Source organism: Atta colombica, unplaced genomic scaffold, assembly GCF_001594045.1.
Source record: "Atta colombica isolate Treedump-2 unplaced genomic scaffold, Acol1.0 scaffold9, whole genome shotgun sequence".
Classification (NCBI taxonomy): domain Eukaryota; kingdom Metazoa; phylum Arthropoda; class Insecta; order Hymenoptera; family Formicidae; genus Atta; species Atta colombica.
The window spans coordinates 5171803-5182501 of record NW_017259583.1 but is presented as its reverse complement, the minus strand read 5'-3'; the positions used below and the strand labels follow the sequence as shown (position 1 = coordinate 5182501).

The window sequence follows — 10699 nt, the reverse complement described above, 5'->3', positions numbered from 1 at the left end:
GCAGAGTTGGCAATGTTCTCTTGGCAAAGTGGAAAAGAGAAAATTTATGAAGACATGAGATGTTATTGCGGCAGTGGACTTGAACTTGTAGGTGTATGTGTTTGTTGACCGTTTTGTATCGACTTTTCTCCCGAGGCACATTTTCCGCGACATTGAACATCTTGATTTTCAAACTTAAAATTAAACACGACAAACTGTTTTCAACGTCTTAATCTTTGTTTTTTTTTTTCTCATTGATGAGGTCTCAAATATTTGAGCCAAGTAAAATATTGTAAGATTCTTAATTAAAGGACTAATTGATTAAGTTTGACTTATTATAAAATTATTTAATCTTCGTACATTTCTTATTTTCATAGTCTTCTCGCCTGTTACAATTTAATGTTTAACGTGCCTGTTATTTAATTAAATAAGTGCGAAGATTAAATAATTTTATTATACCTTTGAGAGTTCTTATATATAGTTCATATTACTTAATTACTAATTAAAATTTTTATGGCATCAGGGTTACATTTCTTTAAATTAATATTGATCTTTCATTATCTATTGCATAGTTTAAATTAAATTTAAAAAATCGACAAAATGGTAAAAAAGTCTATTATTAAAATTCAATTTGATTTTCTAACATTTATAAACATAGAAAATTTAGTTAAATAATTTGATTTATACTCAACTTTAAATCAACCTGTCAGAATTAATTTTGAACGGAGAGTAGATCAATTATCTTCTTGCTATATCGAACTATGTCATATAAAAATTATGAGAACATTAATAGATACGTAACTTCTCATAAGAAATTAATTACGATGAGACGACAAAGTGTAGCAGTATGTATTATATAGCAGTACATCGATAACCCGCGCTACATGTATATCACGATACGCATTTAATACGTTATGCAATGTCACGGCCTAGTCCAGAAATGCGCATTACATCATACAACCTATGGAGGTCTGATTACACTTTAGGAAGAGTATAATTGAACGAACGCTTCACGCATGTTTTTCATTTACGTGTTTTTCATTTGCCATTAGCTCAATTAAATCATCATACGTGTTTTATAGAAGATGAGCCGCACGCGAACTAGTCAAGAATTAAGGAAAAAAACAAATCAAATAACATGATAATTTAATGTTACATCAGGAATTTTCATGAAAATTGCATGATATTTAACTCTTTCACTGTAATTTATGACAGGCAAATTAATCGTTCTCCATAATGATTAATCTTATCTGTCTAATATAACCGAACATATGTTAACGGGACAACAAAATTGGCACGAATAAAAAAGATAAAAAAATTCAGATGTGAAAAAAGTCAGCGGCTGTGTATAGCAGAAAAAGTTGTTTTATAACTGTTATAAGATTCTTTAATACACGACTCTCTTACTCTTAATCTCTCTCTCTCTCTCTCTCTCTCTCTCTCTCTCTCTCTCTCTCTCTCTCTCTCTCTCTCTCTCTCTCTATCTCTCTTTCTCTCTCTTTCTCTCTCTCTACGTCTAAATATATAAACCAATTAAAGAATCTCTACAACAGTTGCAAAGCTGCTTTTTCTATTGAATATGCAGGCATTATGTCGCGAGATTTCACAAATCTTTTTGGAGATATCCATTTCGAATAAACTTTATTTCAGGAGAAATCACTCGGAGTTTAATCGAATCCAACGAAGTACTCGGCGTGATCAAAGGTATAAAAATCACGCATTTTACACGTCTTGCGGCGTCTGTTCATCGATCCATCTATCCATCTACCTATCCATTCGTCTACTTTACCCATCCAAGCCGAATGCCGAAGACGATGCGTCGTCATTGGGGGACCGGCAGTCTCGCGCGGGCTGTCGTTCGCGACGCATGCAGTTCCGTGTTTGTTCATTCCGTTCATTCACTACCGCCGACACGATCGTTTCTGCAAAACAAGCTCCGTGCAATCCTCGATTCTGCGATGATCAACCGCATCTCTGTGATGTCGCGCGAGCATCTCCGTGAGTACACGCGAAATCGATGATCCTCAACGATCGAGATATCTCGGCCGGATCGTCAATGAGACAACGATCGGTGCTGTCATTTATCCCATAGAGTCGTTATTTATCTTTTACGCGATATATGAATTCTTGATTTGTTCTTCTCATGCGATTGATTTTCCTCAGTTGAAAAACGACGTGGATCTCTGTTATGAAATTATTTAATAATGTAGATTGTATATTTGTAATAAAATATTTATACATGTGAAAATTATTACTTAAATTATTACTTATCACCTGCTTTATTTTTTATTAAATTGTTAAAAGATTACTGACTTAAAATCAGTATTTTAAGAATAAATATTTTTTTTAATGATCCTAACAGTTTAATACTATTGATAGAGATGTATTTATTATAATATTAATAAGAGATGCAATAAGAGATTATTTGATCTCCTTATCGAAATCGTAAATATGTAATCGATTGGTATTAGGAATTTTAAAGAATGTCTCAGAATTTCTCTATAACATCCTGTGTATGGTTTAATGTTTTTTAATAAAAATTGATATATTTTGTACTATGAGAAAGAGAGAGAGAGAGAGAGAGAGAGAGAGAGAGAGAGAGAGAGAGAGAGAGAGAGAGAGAGAGAGTATTAAAAATAGTAGTTAAAAAAAAGAGTAATATAAAAAAATATAAAAAATAGTAATATTATTTTTAAGTCACTTGGGATGTAATAGAGAAGATATATATACATATAGCAGGTGTCTCTCTTTCGATGATCCGGAAAAAAAAGAGACAATAATAAAAAAAGAAGCAGGTTATTGCAATTTCTTGTATGCAGGGTTCTGATCGAGGGCAGCCGGAAGGAGAGTGCAACTGGTGGAAAAATGGATTCTCACGACGGTAGCGCGAGGTTTCCCCCTCGCGAGCCGCGGCTAGATTTACGTGGGATGCCACGAGCCATAATCACGGCAGGTGGGTAGAGTCGAACAGGTATTTGGAGCGCGACAGACAGGCGGGCTCTCCGATGCTGCGGCGCGTAAAAATGCGAGCGAGCGAGCGGACGCGCGACGACGCCGCGGTTTCGTACCCGTGACGGCCAATTTCTAAACAAATTAAATTAGCAGCGATTAGGTCAGAAGGTCACCCACTTAGCGAAAACCAAGGTCAGCGGCAGTCGAAAAAATTCCGCGGGGTGCTCGATTGCTCGCAAAGAGCTATTGATTCGGTTGTGCAAGAAATTGATGAACTGAAATGTCATGAATATGAAAAAGGACAGTTTTGTTATACATTGTGGTAAATTTATAATATTAAATTATACCCAATTTGAGTTATTTTTAATCATTTCTATTAGTCGCTACTGAATATATTCTACTCAAATCATTCATTTGAATCATTAATTTGACTAAAATAAAGTTAAATAATTTAACTCGAGAAAAAAGTATATTAAATTTTATTCAAATTCAGTTTATTATTTACTAAATACATATGTTAATATGACGATGTTTATTTTCAACTAATCACAGAAATAGATTAATGTATGTATATTTTGATACCCATAGAAATTAAAATTTACAAAATGTTATTTACCTCAAGGGATTGGATTATCATGTTTGAGATTTATAATATATGTAATTATTTTGCTGGACCAACAAAATTAATTTTAGATCTATCTACATTATCTGTATCTATCTACATTTTTAGATACTACAATAAAATTATTCCGTGAAGATTTCGATAACTCTTCTGAGAGTCGAATGATTCCCTTCATATTATCATCTTGATGGCTCTTATTCTAAGAATTCTCAAGATATTTGAAACTTTGTACAAGTAATTATACTGACAATGAGCAAAATTTCTGAAAACCGATTCCGAATTCCGTTTAAACGTGATGACTTCTTGTAACGTTAATCATGATTAAATGATGCATCATCGGTCATCTCGAAGGGCAACGATGACGAAAGCGTCTCTCTTGGAGCTCTAGATTGCAATTTAGTGGAATGCGGGTATAACTTGACAGAAATGTTAAGAAAAATAAATTCAATAATCTATGTCTATGACATCGTTATGTGAGAAATATAAATGCACGAAGATATTAAATGTTTGCATATGAATATACAGTATAATTTAGGCAAGAAATAGATCTTGGAAAATTAGATTAAAGCAACTATATATTTGTTTCATTAAACGATTCTAGTGCCTATTTATTTGGGACGTACGTATAGCATACATCATGTATGAACACATATCTCTTAACAAGATATGACTTATCTAACTTTTTTCGAGCGTAAAGAGTTTGGTAATACGTCGATTTGTCCTGCTCTGTGATACTTTACTCGCTCGGCTGGATAAGTATCCCTTCCTTTCCATTAATTTCGAGACGAGACTTATCTTAATGGACTAATTGCCAGCGAGACGCACCGCGATAGAGATCGGGTGCAGCGACATGACGAGAGTCTGAATGGAGATCATGAGGACCTGGCTGAGGGGAGGGGAAGTCACTTTGAAACAGAGAGAGAGAGAGAGAGAGAAAGAGAGAGAAAGAGAGGTCACTCGCGTAATAAGACCGAAAGGAACGGTGGTGGAATGGAATGGCATGGGATGCGGTCAGTTTGCATTGAACTGCCGAATCGGGCGCGTCTCTTTCTCGCGAGAATCAATCATTACGCGAATCTTTCGCTGATCTTCAACGTCATCTACGTCTCCTCGGAAGCCGGCAAGCGAAAATTGGATACCATCTATGTGCAGGTGCGCCCTTTTCTCGATTCCTCTCACGTCGGTTTCCATGATTTCGCATGCCGAAGACGCGTGCGACGATCCGAGTATTTCTAGACGGGAACGGGATTTTTTCGAAGCAGCTATTCGGATTATCTTGATTTCCATAGCAGACGTAAATAAGACTCGCTTGGGATACGACGAAGTATCGAGTAGCAGAGTTTCCGCGATCTCGCTGATCAGTTTAATGAGCGGCGTAAATAATCAAGCGCTAAATCCGTTAATGATCATAAGACTCTTTGAAAAATCTGTGGAATGGCATCGAGAAGTTTAACGATAGAGAGAACATCATAAACAGGAAGTAAATATATGAATGCAATATAAGGATTATGCAGATAAAAGATAGATGCATCGAATTGAGAATTAATAAAATCCCAGGTAACAAGCTGACATTATTTATCGGCATTTTGACGTGAAAATGACATTAAAGATGTCATTTTGACATGAAAGACAACAAATAACGACGTCAGCTTGCTGCCTGCGATCATGTTTTATAGTACTTAAATTTATAGTGTTCTTTATACAAATGTACATCTATTATTGACGTGGTTTATTTTTTAACCATGTCAATAATAGATGTACATTTGTACAAAGAACACTATAAATTTAAGCACTATAAATTAAAAAGCATTAAATTTTCAAAAAAAGTTGTGGATGTCGTGATTACTCTCAGACAGCTTCGTCATTTGCCTTATGATTTTCTTCAGAATGCATATATAACGGTACTAGTGTAACATCGCGTGGTAACGAGGAAGCAAACGTCGCTGCTTCATGTATGTTGAAACAAAGCATGTTTAAATTCAATCTCGCGTGCAACCTCGGCAAATCCGTTAATCGAGCGTTAACTGCAGAGATACAGTACTCACGCTTACATTATATAGTATAAAGATTTTTATTATACTATGATGATTAAATATATTAAATAGAAGACAAGATTAAACTTATCAAACTGTTTAGAAATATAAAAAAATTTATGTTTTATTATATAAATGTATATAATCTGTTATCAATTTACACTGAGAGAAAACTCTGATATCTGACTATAATTGCACGGTAAAATAATTATGAAGAACTTCATTTTATAGATATTACTTTTATAATGTTAATATATAGTGATATATTTATATAATTATATTTATAATTCTATATACCAAAAAAATATGTTATAGTTAGCACCGAATACGACTATAAATTATAGTTGTTATACATATTGTTTTAGATTATAGAATTAAAATAAATAAATTATTATAATTAATGTAATAATTTATATCAATATAATTATTATTATTAACATTATAGCAGTGATAATTATAAAAATGGAGATATTAATTATTTTTAAACAAATAACATTAATTATTTTATTATGTAATTATAGTTATAATTACAATATCTTTCTATCGGAGTAGAATATCAGGATACATGAGAAAGTTTTAAATGCTACTGGCACTTTATGTTAAAATAAATTTTATTTACTTTTTTTATACTTTGAACGTTCTGAATATGACACCTTATTTTAATTGATCGTAACATCGTCTCGATTCTTACAAAAATGTCATCGGCATCTCTGTTATCGCACTGACTGTCTCGCCATACATAGTCACGCAATGTGAAGCAAGATCGTGGTCGCGGGTTGAACTCGCGTCATTGCGTGTCATCTGTAGATGCACATGTCGACGCACTCGTGCCAATCCATCGCGATTCTGTCCCGGTTCGACAGTCCTCGTGAACTCGATCGACTGGACGGTGCATCTCTCCGTGGAAAGCGAAATCCAGTGTATTAATAAATGTGTGCACCTGTTTGTGCGAGCGGTCGAGCGAATGCGATCACTGTCGAAGACAGGCGATAAAGATTGACGATTCTAAAGCTGCCTCCACGCTGCCCGTGAAATCATTCTGGTAAATATAATTCGAAATATAAAAGATACAAAGACAATCTAATTAAGGAGATCCAATCTTCATACACAGGATTGGAACAAAATTAGAAATCAAAGAAAATCAAAGAAAATCAGGAAAATTTGCGAAATTTTTTGGAAAATTAAATTAGGGAAAAGTCAGGGAATTTTGCAAAATTTTTTGGAAAATTAAAATTCTCGGCTTTAATATATGTACTATTACAACAGAATTAAATAAAGTAACGTCATTAACATTTTTTTATGTATTTAAATTAAGTAAGACATGCATGTATCTCGCTAGACATTTACATTTACTTTACATTTCGAGAAAAGATATAAGTCAAATACACTCGGGCGCAAATCGGGAAAGTGATTGAAGAGAACTGTTTTTCTCGTGTGCATATTCGTGCAATGTGAAACCAACGTAATACGTGCCTCGCTGTTACATAGCTGCATTTGCTGCTGTTGCCGGCAAAGTGTAGGCAAAAGACCAATCGCCGCCACACCCTGCGGCTAGAAGCGAGAAACATCGAACAGCGATGAGGACGACGACGACGACGATGACGACGACGACGACGACGACTATGACGATGACGATGACGACGACTCGCCGTGTCGCCGATAACGCGAGCAATAACGATCATCTCCGATGATCTGCGGCGGTCTCGCTCGATGGAACGCGGGATTGCCTTTTTAGCGCGCCTTCAGAAAGAAATTGGTATGTGATTGCTTAATACACACGTATATACGCATGTACGCGTGCATAATGCATAGTAATAGTATCCAAGGCAATTGCCTTGGACCGTTGAACCCATTAAAATGCTAGGGTATATTCGGATCTTACTGCGAGTGAACATTTCCGATCCTCTCAGATGTTGGGATTCTTGAATTCTGTACGTGACGAATTTAAGGAATTTCTTGGAATTTTGGAATATTTTTCTACTCCTTATCCTCAAATCTTCAAGCTCCAATTTTTGGATTCTTAAATTCTTTATGTGAAGCGTTCAAGGATCTCGGAACTCTTTAATTTTTTTTCCATTCTCTATCCTTCAATCTTTGAGTTCCGTTTTATAGTTTCCTAAATTCTTTACGAAATTCAAGGATCTCTTCTTAGATTTTTTATTGCTCCCTATCTTCGAATCTTTGAATTCTAATGCTTGGATCTTTGAATTCTTTACATGAAGAATTCAAGGTTCTCGGAATTCTTGGATTTGTCTTCTTCTTATTTTTAAATATTCGAATTCTAATTTTTGGATCCTCGAATTTTTTATATAAAGCATTCAAGGATCTTGAAATTCTTGAATTTTTTGTTGCTTCTTAACTTTAAATTTTCAAGCTTCGATTTAATATTGATATCTAATTTCTAATCAACTTTTTCCATGCGTCATAATTACTTCGAATAAATAAACAAATTTCTTATAACTAATAATGTTTATCTTGCGAGGTCATTCTAGCTTTTTCTTAGTGCGTGAAGTCAATATCGCAATTAGAATAATTTTAATGTTTTAATGAACCACAACCGTGAAACTCGCGTTGCATGTATTACGTCGCAAATATCAGTAAACACGAAAATACCCGGTTCGTTCCGTTATCATGCCGCGGTGCATCACGCAAATCCGATAGGTATAATATATCCCTCGTCCACTTTCGCGCTTCGCGATCGTCGCGCGACGTCGCTCCCGACGTCGTCTCGCCATTGACTTTTATCGCATTCACAGGAATGGATCATCGGGAGCCAATGATCCGTTCCGCAGGAATTCCAATTCTCGTGCACGAAAAAAACATGCGACGTAGTCGCCACTAAATAGACAGGTGTAAATGCGTGATTGTGTATACGGGGTGTACGCACAAATTTTCTGAGGAACATTTTCTAGGAAACCGAAAGTATTTTTAGATTTTAAGGATCGTGGACAAGATTTGGAAAAATTTTCATCTAATTAGAAAATTAAAAAATAAAATTATATTTTAACTGTAATATAAATATATAATAACAATAATAAATCTATTTAGCAATAATTATTGCAGAAAAATTTGAAAATATATTTCAAGAATTTTTTTTCGTATTCAATGATAAATATTTTAATAATATTTGAATTAAAGTTACTTTTATTAATTCGAAATATTATAATGATTAAAGATATTAGTATAATTATGTCAAGAGGGAATTCACACTGAAATACAATACATTAGATATTCTCAATATATATATTGTCAAAAAATCACGAAATAGATCCAAGTATCGCGTATTTATAGAAACTGATCTTTGGATCGAAATCAAAGAGAAATACCGACAAAGACTGGTTGATTGATCAAGATCGATAATCCATGGATGCAAGAAATCCCCGAGATGTTGCCATTCGCGTCATTCGCGATCCGAGGATCACAGAAGAATACAGTCATGGGGACGTTGCGCAACCTAGAATCCATGATCCGAGAATATAACGGTTCGAGAATGATGCGAAAACGATTCGAAAAGTCGTGCTGAGAATATAGCGATTCAGGGAGCCAGAAATTCCGAATCGTCCAAATAACAGTTTGCCTCGCAAAATTTGATCTGTGTCCTGCGGCCTCCACGTAATTTGCAAATCATTTTAATTCACGTATGAACGTATTTTAGTGCCACAATGCGTTCAACAAAGATTCAGGAGAACAATTATTGAGAAAAATGCAGTTTTATTAAATCAACAAAACATATAAAAATGATATTTTGGTATGACTAAACAGAATTTCTCAGAGAATAATCACGTAGTAAATAAAATGACATATATGTTAATATGTTTTGCTGATTTAATTAAAATATTCTTCTCAGTTCAAACATTAATTAGTTCTTAAAAAAATCACACCTTATCTCGTAATCGCCACACTGCGAATTTGACTTTTATGTTTTCAGTTGTTATGAAGTATAAAGAAATATTATTTACTCTGTAAAAGTGAATCGGTATATTTTTACCGATTTTTACTTCAGTGCTACACTTATAACTGATATCAATCATCAATGAATATTTACTGTTTTTTAATAATAATACACTGATTTACTTTTAGAAGTTATGATTTTCTGCTGATTCAATTTAGAATAGTAGAAACCATAACTTCTAAAAATGAATCAGTGTGTGTGTATTATTTCTGAAAAACAATAAATGTTCGCTGATATTACAGTTATAAGTGTAGCACTGAAGTTAGTAAATAATACACTGATTCACTTTTAGAAAGTAAATTGTTAATATTTTCTATGAAAAATTTTGTAGGGAATATCCAGTGATAAAATGTAAATTGCATGAAAAATTTATTTTGATAATGAAAATTATTAAGATATATAAGATTTTTGAAAGACAGATTTTTGAAAAATGACATTAGCTAGTGATTTAACTGATGTGAATTCGCCAGTGGTATTTAAGAGTTAATAACATTCGATAGTCAACACATCGAAATCGACGTCAGTTAATTTTTCTTTCTTATTCGAATTAATTTACGCGGTAAATTCGAGACACACTATATACGCTTGGAGTATTTCGCGTCGAGAGAGAGAAAAAGAGAGGAAGAGAGAGCGGGTACAGAGTAATACTTAGGTACGTATGTACAGAACGTAGTTACGTACCGGGCGTGCATCTTTATTATTGGCCGAGAGAACCTGGTACGTGCGTCTGAGGTTCGATGAACCTTCACAAGGTACGCACGTATACAAATAGCCTTCCGATTGAAGTCGCCTGGTGTCCGCGATACGATGGTTCAAAATCTTGCTGCACGATATCTTCTGTCGTATTTTCGCGAAATGGCGCGAATAACGTCGGCGATCCGCACGCCACGGGGACGATTGGAAATCAGGGATTGGGATCAGAAAGGGTCCAGGTGTTAGAGATAAAATCGACATGCTGATGAGCTTCGAAAGATTTCATTTCTTGTCACACGATTAATCGAAAACATACCTTAAAATTATAAAGGATAGATAAATAGTTATTTTGTGCGTGTGCGCGTGCGTGCGTGCGTGTGTGTGTGTGTGTGTGCGCGCGCGCGCGCGCTCGTGAGAGAGAGAGAGAGAGAGAGAGAGAGAGAGAGAGAGAGAGAGAGAGCAAAAGTG

At 34.7% G+C, this 10699-nt stretch overlaps 1 protein-coding gene across 4 annotated transcripts in view; it reads left to right on the top strand.

Annotated features, from left to right (window-relative positions):
• The first annotated feature begins 1920 nt into the window (after positions 1-1920).
• The window catches only part of LOC108693401 (cytospin-A), a 49086-nt gene continuing 40307 nt past the window's right edge, over positions 1921-10699 (top strand). For 2 of the 4 annotated variants that reach the window (XM_018202310.1, XM_018202306.1), the window contains exons 1-2: positions 1921-1977; positions 2799-2932. The gene's annotated coding sequence lies outside the window, so the exon portion shown is untranslated. Of the gene's footprint in view, positions 1978-2798; positions 2933-4591; positions 4706-7330; positions 7343-10699 lie in introns of those variants that run through there. The other 2 variants (XM_018202308.1, XM_018202307.1) reach the window with 2 other exon arrangements.